The 16,702-nt window shown below is 47.5% G+C and overlaps 4 non-coding genes across 4 annotated transcripts; 2 read left to right on the top strand and 2 right to left on the bottom strand.

Annotated features, from left to right (window-relative positions):
- Window positions 1-3,083: 3,083 nt before the first annotated feature.
- On the bottom strand, window positions 3,084-3,155 carry Trnaq-cug (transfer RNA glutamine (anticodon CUG)). Its single transcript has one exon. It is a non-coding gene; the product is annotated as a tRNA-Gln (tRNA).
- Window positions 3,156-8,326: 5,171 nt separating this feature from the next.
- Window positions 8,327-8,397, bottom strand: Trnag-ccc (transfer RNA glycine (anticodon CCC)). The gene has a single exon. It is a non-coding gene; the product is annotated as a tRNA-Gly (tRNA).
- Window positions 8,398-13,589: 5,192 nt separating this feature from the next.
- Window positions 13,590-13,663, top strand: Trnan-guu (transfer RNA asparagine (anticodon GUU)). Its single transcript has one exon. It is a non-coding gene; the product is annotated as a tRNA-Asn (tRNA).
- A 2,850-nt stretch (window positions 13,664-16,513) lies between these two features.
- On the top strand, window positions 16,514-16,585 carry Trnae-uuc (transfer RNA glutamic acid (anticodon UUC)). Its single transcript has one exon. It is a non-coding gene; the product is annotated as a tRNA-Glu (tRNA).
- The last annotated feature ends 117 nt before the right edge of the window (window positions 16,586-16,702 follow it).

Below are 16,702 nucleotides of genomic sequence, written 5' to 3'. Positions count from 1 at the left end.
CGGGAGCTTCTCTCTCTCCAATACGCCAGGTGCACCACTAGCCTGCGTATTGAAAAATTGGGATAAATTTGAACCTCAGACGCTCAAGAAAAAGTGCCTCATTTTCTTGGCCTGGCCTCAATACAAACTCTCTGATGGAAAAACCTGGCCACCAGAGGGAAATATCAATTTTAATACAATTTTACAGTTTGATAAAATTTACAAAAAAGGAAATGGTGTGAGGTGCTGTATGTTCAGATTTTCTTTGCTCTAAGGGAAAATCCTAAATTATGCCAACAGTGTAAAGTAGACTTAGCTATGATATCTGCCATGAAGAGAAAAAATCTTGGACTCACTGAGGAAAAAGAATCAAGAGAGAAATTTGGGCGGATCAAAGTACATACCCCCTTCCCCCTTCAAGACCTAAGGCAGATAAAAACTGACTCTACTGGAAAGTTAGGAGATATGCCAGATTGCCTGGGATTGGATCTATCCAAAGGAGCTAATCCTGTAAGTAAAAGGGAAACTGAGGATTCCTAGCAGCTGCCAGAGCCATTTTCGCTTTGGGGAATTTCCTCATTCTTCCCTGCACTGTAAGGATTGCTCCATCTCTGTCCACTTAAAAAGAAGGGACACTGAATGCAGTAAAGTCAGTCACACTGAGACCCTTGATTTTACACCTATAGTTGCCCCTCTGTGAAAACATCTGGTCCACTCATGGGGAAATCTAAGGTGCCACTGATAGGAATCATAATTAAATGGAAGTTCAAAACCTGGAGAGATTTTTTCTTATCTGGTCTGTTTTAAAGGTTATTATAGATTGTTTCTTGGGGATGATCTTGGCTGAATGTGTATCTAAAAGATGATTTTTTTATTGTAACAATCTGGTACCTAAATATTGAGTTTGAAGCATTGCATAATCTTGCAGTTAAAAGTTGGGGTTAGGTAATTTTAGTTTGTGATTTCAGATAATTCATGCTGGAGAACTTAAATACTTAGGATAGAAAATTAAAAGAATTCTACTTCCAAGTTGGCAAGTAACTCCCAATCATTTAGTTTTATTTTGAACTGGGTAGCCTGAGAATATTTCACTAGGTGTACCAGTGCATTAACTTGGGCAAGGATAGTAAATTATGATATGGTATCTGTTCCCCTCAGTGTGTAAGATTTAGGAAAAAAATGTTGGTCTGGCTTATTGAAATAACATTGAATAGCAACAGTCTTAAATTTTTAAAGCTTAATTTTGGATATACATGGTAGTGTGGTTCTCTTTTAAGATTTTTTTTCAGGTGATTTAATGTAACTTAATACTACTTTAGGAACTTCAGAACAAAGGAAGTAGCTTAATGATCCTGAAGGAATTTCTTCTGATGGTGGCTTTTATATTATCAAGAAAGATCCTATTTTCAGTTTTGTGTGAGCAAGTTTTTCTAGTGTAGGAAAATGTAAAGGTATGAAATTTTGTAAATTGTATCTTAAACTTGTATCATAATTTTCAACATCCAAACCTGAAAATTTTGACTTATGGTTAAAATGCCTTAGGCATGAGGTTTCTGCTCAGAATTCCAGTTTTCCCAGTTCCTTCCAGACCTCAGCCAGGACTTAAGTTGATATGCAAATAGAAGAAGCCTAGAGCACTCAGTATGAGACAGATCTGAGGCCCCCCCCCCAAAAAAAAAAGAGTAAAGGTGTCTTTTTATGGGCACTCAAACTGGATTAAACCAAAGAGTAAGTTGTATGGCATTTACTAATTACTGGCCAGTCAATTTTTTCTAGGACTTTTACTTTTTTCTTAGATTTTTTTTGAGCTCGTGATTTTAATCCTACAGACAAGTTAATGTTTTTCTGATAAGTTCTATTTTTGATCAACTGGAGTTTTTTTAAACATTGCAATGAGATTTCACCTGAGAAAGCTACAAGGCCTTTACTATTGAGTTGTGTTACACTTGTGTTACATGTTGTATGTCGGTATGTCTGTATGTGTGTATGTCCATATATCATGCAGTGATATGACAATTGACAGATGAGGAGCGCTCATAAAAAAATTAAAAAATGGATCCAAATATCTTTTGATTCACGTGATTCAAATGGTTCAATTTAAATTGGGTAAACAGATGAAAGTAAAGATGTCTTTAAAATTAAGCTTATAAGTTTTTCTAGATGTTCAAAAAGGCCCTAATAAAATGTTAAATCTGCTTAAATTCAAAAATTTACAAGTATTGTTCCAAAATGTGAACAGAAGGAGGTTAACAGATGAAAAAGAAACTAGAAGATTCTAGGTATGGATTTAATAGAGGGAAAATGTGTTTCTGGATAAGAGTCTATATGATTAAGTAATTAAGAGGGTTTAAGTAAATGATATAAAGAAGGTCTGTGTAAGTTGCTTATAAGTGTAAGTTTTTGAGCAAGTAATCTTCAAGAAATTAAACAGCTGGTCAAACAAGTGCTGTTGTTTTAGAGAATTGTGCTATGTTATTTCTTTAAAAGCTAAACTTGGTTAATATAAAAACATCAATGTAATTGTGGTGTTAATGTGTCCATATCTTCCAGGTATACAAGTCTGTAAGGTAGAAGCTTTAGAAAGAGCATTATATCAAGCTGGTGTTCTAAAATTGTATTGTAATTTTAGATTTAAAAAGAAACATGCTGATTTATTTATATCATTTGTGTTCTATAACTGGACTTGTTATCCATAAGATATGTAAAGTTCTATGTTACTTTTTACACTGAGATACAATTTAAATGTATTTTTAAGTTAATGAGAGCCTAATCTGTGTGAAGGTTTTATTGCAAAACACAAAAGTACATTACTACTTTTCTACAAAAGGTTAAAAGCTTTCAGCTTTTCTTTAATTCATGTTTTAGGTGTGATATTATATTGTGTTAGCTAATACTCATGTGAACTTGAGCAACAATTTATGTAGGCTTTGTAAAATGATGTTTAAAAAGCAAAGATCAGTTTCAGAACTACAGTACTTAAGATTTATGAAGAGCCCTGCCTTACTTGAGATAAGGCTCTGTCCCATCTCACTACATGTGAAAGTGACTATGGAAGAAGTAGGCCAGATTTCAGTACATTTAAAGTTGTGTCCAAAAGTTGGGAAAGGTCCCACCGAGATTTGAACTCGGATCGCTGGATTCAGAGTCCAGAGTGCTCACCATTACACCATGGAACCCACAAAGGTGGCCTCTGAATCGTGCTTGGAGGTGCACAGGGACGAACAGCATGCCTAGGAACCAGTGCCAAGGACTTCGTTTGCGCTACAAACACGCGGGGCCAAATGCTCTTTAGGCTCAGGCACAGGAAGTACCCGTATGTCCCCCATCTTTCTCTGCCTCCGGTGACCACTTTCCTATCCTCAGGTGAAAGTTCTGCAAGCGATACTGTGATTTTCCTTTTCCTGGTCTTCCCACTTTTCCCTTGACCCAGGGAGACCCAGGACTGTCAAGATGGGACCTGGGACTCCCGAGTGCCTTGGCTTACAGGACGCAAATTAGGTAAAGGTGTATCATCAAGGGAGGATTGCTGTGCAGGGAACTCTCTTTTTCATATAATTAAGATAGGTTTGTTGGTCTGGGAAGGGAATATATTCTTTTTCACAATGAATGCAGATTTGCTGAATTAAAATAAAAACCAGTCAAATATGTTTTTATCTTTTTTAATTTTATTAGACGTTGATGGACCTTTATTTATTTGTTTGTTTATTTATGTATTTATATGTGATGCTGAGAATTGATCCCAGTGCCACACATATGTGAGGCAAGTGCTCAACCACTGAGCCACAACCACAGCCCTCAAACATGTTTAATGTCTGTTTTTTCTTTTCCTGGTTCCCAGGGATTGAACCCAGGAGCACTGAACCACTGAGTGAGACCCCTGACCCTTCTTAGTGTTGGAGACAGGGTCCCCCTAAATTCCTTAGGGCCTCACAAAGTTGCCAAGAGTGGACTGGAACTTGCCACCCCCCTCTGCCTGGGCCTTGTGAGCCACTGGCATTACAGGTCTGTGCCAAACCCTGCCAATGTTTGTATTAATACTGAAACAAGAACATACCTGCCTGTGACTCAAAATCCACCATACATGGCCTTCCCAGGGGGCACGGCCCTGACACTTAGACACACTGTTTCCTGAGAGGTGGCCAAGCTGAATCCATTCCAGTGTCTCTGCCAGAACCGCTAAAGTTGGGTGGTTTTTAAAAAGTCTCCCCGAATCAGAGTACCCGAGAGCACTCACTACTGCGTCTAAGGTGTGTGTACCCAGGTTCCCTCACAGTTTACACAGTACTTATGTGCTCATAAGTACTGCATAAAGTTAAATAGTTACACAGATGATCAATAAAGATGTGCGCGCATCTCAGGAAAGTTCTCCGGGTGGCCTTCGTTTGTGAACCATAAACCTGGACACGTTAACATTTTAAAGAGTGGGAGGAGGAGGGAAATAAATGAAAGGTACTGACGATGAGGTTGATTACATTAACTGTACGTACAAATATGGCCTAATGAATCCTGCTATTAGGTATAATTATGGTGCATCAATAAAGACTTTGAAGAGAACTTACTTGAACATTCAGTGATTTAAAAATGGGGCCTACTGTACAAGCAAGTTAGCAGTCTGCTGAGGGGGGCAAGAAAGGAAACTTGATAAAATGCTCATGGAAATCAAAATAAAGAAATCGTATTTGATGGTCACAGCAGAAGGTTAGAGATTCCTTGATGGTTTCTGGCTGGTAGGCCTCAAGTTCAGTTTGACTCTTGTTTGCCTGTGTGTGAATCCAAAGCTCTAGGCCTTCAGCCTAATAGCATGTCGACAAAACAATTCCTCCTTCCTGTCCCCCAGACTCTCCTTTATGAGGGATGGACCAAAAGTTGGGCATAGTCAACACTCTCTGTCATCATGATGGCAGGTTTCTCTCTGTCTCGGGAAATCAAAACGGACCATGTCAGACTCACTGAAGAGATATTCCTTTAGTGGTTCATCTTGATTTTTCTTGCTCTAATCACAAGGACACTTGCTGGTATACGGAGCAACTTCCAAACCAACAGAAACCTACTTTAAAAACAAATTAGGAGAGAGGTTGTCACTGTGTTGTCCAGTGCGGCTCCAAACCTCTGGGATCAAGCAATCCTCCTGCCTCAGCCTCCAGAGGAGCTTGGACTACAGAACTAAGGCATAGGTCACCATGCCCAGCAAGGAACCTACTTAAATGTGGAGAAGCACAGATAAATTATAAGTGAAAACGGGGAAAGGGAGAAAGCAACGTGTAAGATGGAAGAGGAGCTCTCTCCCTGAGAGCTGGGAGGATGCTGAGGGCAGGAAATCCAGATCTTCTGCCCACGTGCCCGGTGCGATTCAAGAGGATAGCCTTCCCACAGCCCCTCCACAGACCCACATCCTCTCCAGGACCACCAACAGTGGTGTGGACAGCGGCCCCAACTCCAACACTGGGCCAGCCCTTCAGGACAAGTCCCTGGCTCAGCCGGACTGAGAATGTGCAGGCCCTGAAGCACATGCTGTGCAGAGCCAGCCCCAAGGAGCAGGAGAAACCCCACCCCCACAGGCCAACCAGGATCTCCTGACCCAAAGACAGCAGGCAGCCCAATAATGGGATCAGAGAGCCTTTGGGGCCTGAGGGGTCACAAGGCCTCCAAGAGAAGGAGAGAGATACACTAGGCCCATGCTAATTGAAAGACAACTGGAGGAGCTATGTTGATTCCAGACAGAGAAAACTTCAGGGCAAGGAAAGTCGTCAGGGGTAAAGAAGGATATTACTTAATGATAAAGTGGTCAGTTCCCCCAAGAAGATGATGCAATTCTTAATAATAGGGTCTCTAACAGGAGAGTGTCCGAATATGTCAGGCAAAACCTGAAAGAAGAGCAAGGAGGTATAGACAAATGCATGGCTATAGTTGGAGACTTCAGCCTCCCTCAATCGGTCGTCGACAGATCCGGCAGGTAGAAAATCAAAGAGGATAAGGTTGAACTGGCAGCACCACCACAGGTTTATAGATCACCTCATTCGACAAGGAAGAAACATGTTCTTCTCTAGCTCATGTGAAATACTCACACTTTGGCCACATGATCTGCACACTTTGGCCCATGAAACACACTTCAACAGATAGAAAGCAATAGAAATCATACAAAGCATGCTCTCAGGACAATGAAACTCAACAAGAAATCTCTAGGAGAAAGGTAGCTGGAAACAACCAAATTTGCAAATGAAACATAACCCTTCATTACAACAGATGCAACAAAATATCTCGGGAGATATTGAATATTTGTAATACATGACAATGAAAATACAAGTGTGTCAATAGAGTCAGGCCCAGTGGTGCTCCTGTAATCCCAGCCACTTGAGTGGCTGAGGCAGGAAGACTACAAGTTCAGGACAGCCTTAGCAATTTAGGGAGAAGTTGCCTCAAAATAAAAAGTGAAAAAAGGGTTCAGGATGTAGCCCAGTGGTAAAGTGCTTCGGGTTCAATCTCTAATGACGTTAAGTACATAAGTAAATAAACAGCAATAGAACCAAGCCAATGCTCACAGGTGCATTCACAGCAATGAGTGCACACGTCAACAATGAAAAAATCCCAAAGTATCATCTAAGCTTCCATTCAAGAACTCTAAGCAGAAGAGCAGATTTAATCCCAGGAGTGGGGAGCAAGGGGAGGAAAGGGTGGAGGAGGAAGACAGGATGGAAGGGGAGGAGGAGGAGGGCAGGAGGAGAAGGAGGGGGAGGAGGGGAGGTGCAGGCCCAGGAGGAGGAGGATGGGAGGGAAGAGGAGGAGGAGGGGGAGAAAGGGGAGAAAAGGCAGGAGGAGGAAGGCGGTAAGGAAGGGGAGGAGGAGCAGGGGCAAGGGCAGGAGGATGGGGGGAAGAGGAGGAGCAGGGGGAGCAAGGGGAGGAAAGGGAGAAGGTGGAAGTGGGGAAAGAAGGGGAGGAGGAGCAGTGCAGGAGCAGGAGGAGGGGGAGGAGGAGGGGAGGGGCAGGAGGAGGAGGAGGATGGGGGAAGAGGAGGAGGAGGGGGAGCAAGTCGAGGAAAGGGAGGAGGAGGAAGAGGGGAAAGAAGGGGAGGAGGAGCAGGGGCTGGGGAGCGAGGAGGAGCAGGGGCAGGAGGAGGAGGAGCAGGAGGAGGAAGAGGAGAGCAGGACAGGCAGAGGAGCAGGGCAGAGGAACAGGGGCAGGAGGGGGAGGAAGAGCTGGTGGAGGAGGGCAGGTAGGAGGACCAGGGAAAAGAGGAGTATGAGGAAGAGGAGGGGAGTAGGAGGGCAGGAGGAGTAAGAGTAGCTTGAGGAGGGCCAGGGGAGCTTGGGCAAGAGGAGGAGGAGAAGGGGGAGGAGAAGGAGGAGGGGAAGGGGCAGGAAAATCAGGGTCAGGAGGAGGAAGGGGAGGAGGAGGAGGAGCAGGGGCAGGAGGAGCAGGGCAGGAGGAGCAGGGCAGGAGAGATGCCCTGCAGACTGGAGCCAATTATGCACTGCGGTGTGCGTGGGGCTGACCTTCAGAGGCAGGACAGAGGACACAGAAAGGGGAGAAGCCTACTCAGTTCTGTTGTCCTGGCGTCTTCATCCGAGCTCTTCCTGAGGCCCTTTCAAGAGAGTTAAGGCTTCGCCAGTGCGCTGGAGTGGGCAGCACTTGGAGTGGCTGCGACCCACACAGGCTTGGGCAGGCGAAGAGCGGGTGAAAACAGGCGGGGTCCACAGACAGGACGCAGCTTGGCTTGTCCCGGGCTCCTCCCACGCGGCCCGAGGCGGTGCGGGGCGGGGGGTGGGGGTGGGGGCTGGGCTGCAGAGCCCCAGGGGATCCAAACTCTGCGCAGAAGGCAGGGCGCCCGTCCGGGGGCGAAAGCAGGAGGGTTAGAAGGCCGTCCCCCTCGCTGCGCTCCTGGGCCACCCTGAACTTTGCCCAGACGCCACGGACTGACTTTGATCGGGGCCACCAGACACAAGGGGCGGCGGTCCGGCCGGCGGCGGCCCCGCGAAGAACCCGCGTCGCGAGTGGGTCTGGGGCGCGGCGTGCGCACCAGGTGCCATGGCGCTGCCCTCGGGCGTCCATTTACCGGTCCCCTTCTGCAGGGAGAGGGGGCCCAGTGTCCAAGTGCAGGAAGTGAATCCGTGCGCAGGAGCCTCCAGATCCGAGGAAGAAGGGTGGAGCGGGTTTGCAGAGCACAGAGGGAGCGGAGGACAGGCAAACCGACACTGGGTAGCCGCCCTGTGACTGGCGAGGTCCCGTCCTGTGTGGCAATTGGGAAATGACACTGAGGTCGTGGACTTTGTGGTCTTTCCTGACCCGGGTCGCTGGAGACCAGGGGAGGGAAGGCGAAAGCGGGGCTCCCAGCTGCGCTAAGAAAAGGCGTGCATTGGCCGGTAATGGAACCCGGGTCTCCCGCGTGGGAGGCGAGAATTCTACCATTGAACCACCAATGCTTGGGGTCACAAGTCTTGCTCCATACTGGTGACGCGGAAAGCAATAATATACAGACGTCACCATGAAGAAAACCATCTGGCTTGAAGAAGCCAAGTCTGCAGCGGGCTCTGGACAACCGGGTGGAGACCCGCTACAGGAAAACACCAGAAATTCACCCGTTTTCGGTCCCTGGTCTTTATCTGCCGCGAATCTACGGAAAGGTCATTTCCTCGCTTGTTAATCTATATAGCCCCTGCCCTGCCATGGGTGGCGGCTGCTAGGGGCTGACGAGTGGCGGGAACACGAGGGTACGGGAATAATGCCACACACAGGCTCCACTGAGCTGATTCACACAGGCTTTCTTTTTCCAGAAGCAATTTCCCTGCAGCCCTGCCTGACTTTCATGGCCAGGATATGTCAAATTTCTCAGCGAACTACCTGCCATACCTGCAGGAGAAATGCAGGCCGGAAGTAAAGTCCATAAGAGCAGCACAAGTTACCCTGGAGGGGGAGGCTTTTCTGACCCTTTCAACAGGCGAGGCTCAGAACTCTCGGAGTAAAGGATAATTCCCTCTAATCTAAAAATCTGTAAAAATTGATGGCCACGGGTCCATTTAGAAACTGTCAGCATGGGCCAAAGTGACCTAGAGTTGTCATGGCAGAGGGGACGTGCCAGTCTGATGTCATTCTACTGTCAGTCACAAGTGAAGAGGTGGACCTGAGCGCGACTCTCAGGATCCACAATAAACCTGGAATGCAGGAGAGGCACTCTGTCCCTCTCCTCTCTGAGGGGACCCACACCCTCTCTCGCCTGACAGTATTCCCTTTCTCTTTTCCTTTCCCTTCCATAAACTCACGGGTGGTTTGAAGGGGTCTTCACAGGGCCTCGATTCCCACCAGGCCCCAACCCTGTAACACTGCCTCCCAAGCCCATCCTCCCGACCTTGAGACCCATGTCAGGTGTTTTCCCAAAGACCTTCAGAACCCAGCTGCACTCTTGGGTATGTCCCTGGGTTATTCTGCATCTGAATGGTAATGGAGCTCTCTCCTCTCTCCTCCTTTCTGCATCCCTGGAAAGGACCAAGGATTGAGTCTGGCTTTGAGATTCTCATGTCCTACAGAGACTTACACAGGAGCCAATAAAGGACAGTTCCCAGGAATTCTGCCCTCCCCCACACCCTCTTTGGCCACCCAAGAGGCTGGTTCAGGGAGGAACAGTGGATGCTGGAGCCATAGGATGTTGTTCCTCTTTCTACCAGCCATTTGCTTTTGTCCACTTGTGCTTACAAGCACCCTGGTACAGAATAGCACCGTCTTATCTTTTTCTGTCTGATTAACTTCTATAGCTGGAATTTGCTTTTATATTCAAAAAGAGTGAACTAGGTCTATTCTGATGGGCAGGTGTTGTGTTGGAGATTCGTGGTCCAGTTAGACCCATTTCTACCACCTCATCGTGTGGTTCCTGTTTTTTTTTTTTTTTTTTTTAATGTAACATTTCTTTGCAGGTCTTTAAATCTCTTTCTGCCTTTTATAACTAGACTGTTCTGCTTCAAATGACTTTATGTTTTTCTATATCGATTCTAAATTCCATATCCCTGATCAGTTAAGATATTTCTTGGATCTTGGGTGCAAAGGACAAAGGCAATCTTCCCTAGTTCAGGACACATAACAGTGGCTTCTCTGAGCAAGGCCCTCTTTGTCTTCCATTATCTCCTGAGTGTATCCTAGTCCTAGTAGCAAATGTATTTATGCTTTACTTGGGACAAAGGTATCATTCTAATGTAAGATGTTAAAGGCTAGGGGAAGCCGGGTGTAAAGTGTATAGAAATTCTGTGCACTGTCTACTCTATCTTTCATAAATCTAAATGAGTCTAATAGTAAAAGGTTATGAAAAAAAGAGGGGAAACAAGGTGTGTGTGGGGACCCAGGCCTGAAATCCAGCAACACTAGAAGCTGAGGCAGGAGGATGGCAAGTTTGAGCCCTGCCTCTGCAACTCAGTAGTGCCCTAAGAAACTTAGTGAGACCCTATCTCAAAATTTAAAACATAAAAAAGGCTGGGGATGAGGCTCAGTGGTAAAGGACCCTGGGTTCAATCCCTGATAACAAAAAAGAAAAAGAAAAGGAAGGTGGAAAGACACTGATCAGCATCTCTCCAACAACATTTCTACATGACCAAAAGAAATAAGAAAGGAACTCAATATCATTGCTCATTCAGGAAAATAACAATAATATACCCTTACACACCCACCCGAATGGGTCACTTTTAAGAGATAGTTAAAAACAGGAGCTTACAAGAATTTGTATCTTCTCTCCCAATGGGAAAAGAAAAACTCAAGTATCCTTATTTGCTGAGGACATGATTCTATGCATAGAAGACCCAAAGAACTCTACCAGAAGACTTCTAGGACTCATAAATGAATTCAGCAAAGGAGCAGGATATAAAATCAATCAATTGCAGTCTTATACATAAATGATGAATCAATTGAAAGAGGCACTAGGAAAACTATCTTCAAAAAATAGAGAGAGATTCCCAAGTATATGCATATACATATACATTAGACCTCTACAATGAAAGCTACAGGACAATAAGAAAATAATTGAAGAACACCTTAGAAGATGGAAAGTTCTCCCATGTTCTTGGACATGCAGAATTAATATTGTCAAAATGACCATATTACCAAAATACATACAAGAGAGGTCTTTCACCTCTCTTGAGATTCCCTCCTGCTCCGCTCAGAATGGCAATTATCATGAATACAAGTAACAACAAATGTTGGTGAGGATGTGGGGGGGAAGGTACATTCATATTTTGCTGGCAGCACTGCAATTTGGTGCAACCATTCTGGAAAGCAGTATGGAGATTCCTCAGAACACTTGGAATGGAAACACCATTTGACCCAGTTATCCTACTCCTTGGTATACATCCAAAGGACTTAAAATCAGCATACTACAGGGACAGAGGCACATCAATTTGACAGCAATTCACAACAGCTAATCTATGAAACCAGCCTAATGCGCCCTTTAACAAAGGAATGGGTAAAAAGAAGGTGAAAAAAAAAATATATATATATAGCATTAGACAAAGGGGAATGAGGGGAAGGGAGGAGAATGGGAAGAGGAGAGTACAATGAATAGGACCTAAGTTTCCTTTGCTCACATGTGAATACACTACCAGTGTAACTCCACGTCATGTACGACCTCAATGGTGGGAAGTTATACTCCAGGTATGTGTAATATGCAAAAGACACTCTACCATCATGTTTGTCGAAAAAGAAAACAAAGTATCAAAAATGAAAACATAAAAATAATTAGTATCTTTTCTTGTGGTGAGAGAGTAAGACAGTGCAAACATCCTGAAAACGGTTTGCTAGCTTCTCATGAAGTTTAAAATACACCTGCCCCGTGACCCAGCAATTCCATCACTAGGTTTGTACTCAAAAGAAATGAATGCACAAGGCCTCAGGGGACCCCTACGGGCATGTTCATAGCCACCTTCTTCTCCAGGGCTGCAACTAGACATAACCGGTCTCCATCCACTTTACTTTATTCACATTTTGGGACAACACCAAAACACTGATCGTGACAACAAATGGATGCATAGCAGAAACTTTATGCTGCATAAAACAAACAAACAAACAAACAAACAACAAAAAAAACCAAATGCAAACCACTGGCCAAAAAGTATGGTATTTGATCGAGAATTTCAAGAATAAAGCAAAACTAACCCTGGAGATGGAAAACACAGTGGTGATTCCCTTCAGTGAGGTTGTGGGGATGGGCGGAAAACAGACTCCACGGACTTCTTGAGCTCATGGCAATTTTCTGTCACTTGCTCTAGAAGAGGGTTCCTGTTGGACGCGATCCACGGGGCCATGCAGTGAGGATGGGTGCAATTTAATCTGTGAGCTGCACTTCGCTTTTTATTGTCTCCCCACCCCGACACACACACACACACACACACACACACACACACACACACACACACTTGGTTGGGGAACGTCATTCACTTACTATGGTTATTCGACCTTGTTTCCAAAGCCTCGTTGGAGTGCAAATCTCATCTCGTTTCTTATTTGGTCTAAAACGACCCCACGGATGACTGCAATATGTGAACCAGAAAAAGGAGGTCGACCACAACCACTGCATCAGAGGCAGCACCTCAATGCTCGGGTTCTCTGGTGACCGAGCCCTGGCCAAGGACGGGGCTTCCTTTCTTCCTCCAGACCAGAGAGCTCCGGAGCCACCTGCAAGTTTGGCACTGGATGCGGCGGTGAGGATTGAAAGACAAGGCGGGCCACGTGAGTGCAGGGCCGGCCGTGACTCGGATTCGAAGCGAGGTTGCTGTGGCCACAGCGCAGAGTACTGACCACTGGACGGTCACGGCGCCGCGCGGGCGAGGACGGGCGGCGCCTTCTCGGTCCGGGTGGTGGACGTCCCTATGGTGGACGTCGCTCAGGGGTGCTACTCCGCGGCTCCCTGTTCACAGCAGCAGGTCGTCGCCTGTCTTGCTCGCCACCGTCCGTTTCCCCCTCCTTTGCTCTCCTTCGGCCACAGTGAAACTCAGTTCTGGTCCCTGGGGACCCGGCCCTGACGCAGGCTGCCCTCTCGCTGAAGTCTCCCGCCGGTCGGGCCCCTCCGCCCCTTCGTGCTCCTGGCCGAGGCCTTCGGCCGCCGGGTCGCTGCTCTCGCCCGCGCCCACCCCGCGCCCACCCCAGCCTCCGTGAGCCCCGGGACCTCGAGGGCGCTCGGGTGCACCGGGCCTTCCCGGCTTTCGCCTCCGCGGAGGCCTAGAAACTTGGCCGAGTCGAGGCTTCCTGCAAAGACCTTGGCCTGGGATCAAACGCTCGCGTTTCCGTTCTCAGGGTCCTTTAAAGCACTGACCCTGCGGCCCGTCCCAGGGCGGCGCGCTAGGGGGGGACAGGCCCACTCAGGGCAGGACGAGGAAGAAGCCGCGACCCCGGAGCCCAGCGGGCGTCTCCCGGGCGTCAGCTTTTGAAATCAGCGCCTGGCAGCTCGGGGTGGAGGCCATTCTGCTGCCCTCTGGCCTCGGAATCCGCCGATGGTCAGGTTTCCAACTGGCCGCGCTGATCGGGCGGCTTTTCTGAGCTCTGGGAATTTGCCCCGGATTCTGCAGGAGCCGCGGCGCGTTGCCTGGGGAAAACGGCTTAGTGTGCACTGGGCCCTATACACTCCCAGCAGAGGACACAGCGGGTCTCTGTGGTGCAATCGGTTAGCGCGTTCGGCTGTTAACCGAAAGGTTGGTGGTTCGAGCCCACCCAGGGACGCTTAGCCTCCTTCTTTGACAAACAGCTCTTGCCCGGTCGTCGCTTTAGGCTCCGATCAGCTCTTTAGCAACCGCAGGGCGCTAGGAACCGCACCACCCTGCAGTGTAGGGCCATCTCACCCTTATTCTGCCTTCCTGGACAGGCTGCCACCACTGAGGTCAACTCTGGGATGGTTCTCTTCTTGTTTTTCATCAGCAGCAGAGTGGACAGGTACACTAGTACCCTAGCCCCAAGAGGGCGTCACCTGTGCAATCCCCAATATGATTGTCCACTTCCTTTAAAAAAGGAACAAAACAAAACAAAACAAACAAACAAAAAAACCTTTCTTTCTTAGTTTTTGCAGTTTTCATTGACCATTTCCAAATGGTTTTGAAATTGGGTTGGTTCGAGATTTTATGTTGAAAAATAATGCTGCCCATCATTCTTGTACCACTACCTCATTTCCGTGGTGCAGAGAACTGGCCATGCAATTGCTACATCACAGTGTTTACCTGATACTTCTAATTTTTGTATATTTTACAAATTTATCTCCCCCAGGAACGATGACAAATCATATTCCACGTTACTTCCAACTCTATCAATCGCCCTTTCTTTGTGAACTTGCCAGGGTGGTAGACTTTCTCTTCTTCTATCTATCCATGATTTTCCAGGAGGGGCAGTGCTAAGGCCTGGGGGGAGGGCCACATCAGCAGGCCCCAGTGGACATCACACACAGATATGCTGTTGCATGTTTTGCACAGCTTAACTTCCAAGATATTTTAGAGTCCTCCAGTAACCATGATCATTTCTTGGTAGTGACCTAATCACTCAGGTCAAGAGAAGACTGGCCTCTGTTGCGGGATTCTACCAAGCCACCTGTGCAAAGGGAGGGTGTCAGCTCTTCCGTGTGGTGACAAAACACTTGAGAAAATCTGCTTAGAGGACAGAAGATTTATTGTGCTTCACGGTTTCACAGGTTTCAGCCCACAGTTGCTTGGCCCCATGATTGTGGTCTTGTGGTGAGGCAGAACATCATGGTGGGGAGCGTGTGGCAGAGCAGAGCTATTCACCTAATGATGGCCAGCAAGGAGCGGGTGGGGGGCTGGAGAGAGACAGAGAAAGAGAGGAAGGGTCCAGGAAGAAAACATACCCACCCAGGGCATGTTCCCAGTGACCTACCTCCTTCAACTAGGCCTCACTTCCTACAGTTTCAATGGGTTCCCAATAGTCCCTCAGTTCCAAACCCAACAATGAATTAATCCATCGAGGAGATTGGAGCCCTGTGATCCAGTCATTTCCCAGGAGCCCCACCACTGGACTTTGGTGCCCTGGGGACCAGGCTTTCAACACATGAGCTTGGGGGACATCCCAGATCCAAACTACAGCAAGGAGGAAATCTGGGTGCTTCCTGTCAGGTTTTTCCCTTTCTCACGGTCCTGTTTTCTTATCAAATCTTGGTTGGACTTTTCTAGTATGAAGGAAAACCAGCAAATGCCAGTCCTCCCTCCAGTGCCAATGGGGAATTAGCATTCCGAAGACTACCTCTATATTGTTCCTTGCGGGGAAACAGCAGTGGCCACGTCCTAAAAAAGCAGCCTGTCTGAGGCCCAGGGTTGGAGCCAGTGGCACCCTGCCCCCAGCAGGCACCTTGGGCAGACCTGAGCCCTGAGACTCTCAGGTGGCTTTGCGCAGTTCTCGTCAGTGCTTACATATGAAACGTGGCTCTTCTCTTCCTCTCCTTCTGCCATCAGTATTTTGTTGCATCAGTGGCATCACTGTGGGTTTCTGGCTTTGGTGTCATGGAGTGAACTTTGGGGATGATCTCTGTGGGGCTGTGGTTGACAGGGACCCATTCTCTGTTTGGTGGTACGTGACCTCTAATCTATGCCATTAGTCTGTTTTGATTGCCTACTGTCCTGATATTTGAGGTTGAGAGATTTTTCAACTTTCCCTTCCAATATTTGGAATATATATAAACACACACACACACACACACACACACATCTGCAACATTGTCCATACCTGCCAAACTTGGGTACAGTTCCTATGGTGAGGATGATCCAATGTGCAATGGTCCTCCTGTTCCATACAAACTCTTAGCTCTCATAAATTGCTGTAGCTAATGGGGGTCTTAGTGCTGGAAGAAAATGGAATATCTAACACCTAGGGAAGGGGCGGCTCCCTTGGATTGGTGTGAGCATTTTGGTAGCATCCTTTGGGGATATATGTGTTCACATTTCAAGGGAAATAAATCCAAACAAAATTTCTGGGTTGTGTTTAGGGCAGTGGTGTCTTTAATTTTCTGAGAAACTTCCATATATGAGAAAATGAGTTGTGCTACATCACAGTCCAAATGACACCACGCAGCAATAGTGTACCCAGGTAGAAGTGGAAGGGGGACAACCACTGTCAAAATCAGTTTTTTCTATATTTCACTTCTACACCTTGTCCACAACCTTAATGTCATCTATTACAGTGGTCGTGGTCACACCGAGTGTCACTACCAGCCTATCCAGATGGCACACAGAACCGTGGCCCAGCCAAGTGTCTGAGCCAAGTGGCTCAGAAATGCCAGGCAGGAAGAGATGCCCATGGGATGACAAGGGCCAAGTGATGACTCCTTCTCCTGTCCTATCTGTGCCTCTCTTGGCAGAAACTGTGTCACTAAAGCTATTGCCTCCGCCCAGAGACGCGCCCAGGCCTGGGCGGGTGGGAGGCGTCGGCGGCAGGGCGGTGGCGGCTGCGCTGTGGCAGTGAGGAGTCGCCTGGCTCCCACGCCTCCAGCCTTCCCATGGGGCGCCTTGGGTCTCACAAGTGCCTCCGTGGACAGCAGCCAGTACCAGGGGGCGCACCTGGGCAGGCCACCGTCCCTCCCTGGTGGTCTAGTGGCTAGGATTCGGCGCTTTCACCGCCGCGGCCCGGGTTCGATTCCCGGTCAGGGAACCTCTTTTGCCCGGGCCTCGTGGCGCCTGAAGGCCCTGGCCGCCGGCTGGGCTGCGGGTGCCACTCCACAGCGCTCCCCTGCGCTCCCTTTCCCTTCCTCACCTCAGCCCAACCTAA

This window comes from Marmota flaviventris, chromosome 10 (assembly GCF_047511675.1).
Source record: "Marmota flaviventris isolate mMarFla1 chromosome 10, mMarFla1.hap1, whole genome shotgun sequence".
Taxonomy (NCBI): Eukaryota; Metazoa; Chordata; class Mammalia; order Rodentia; family Sciuridae; genus Marmota; species Marmota flaviventris.
Note: the sequence above shows the minus strand (reverse complement) of the source record. Positions and strands in the feature narration are given on the sequence as shown.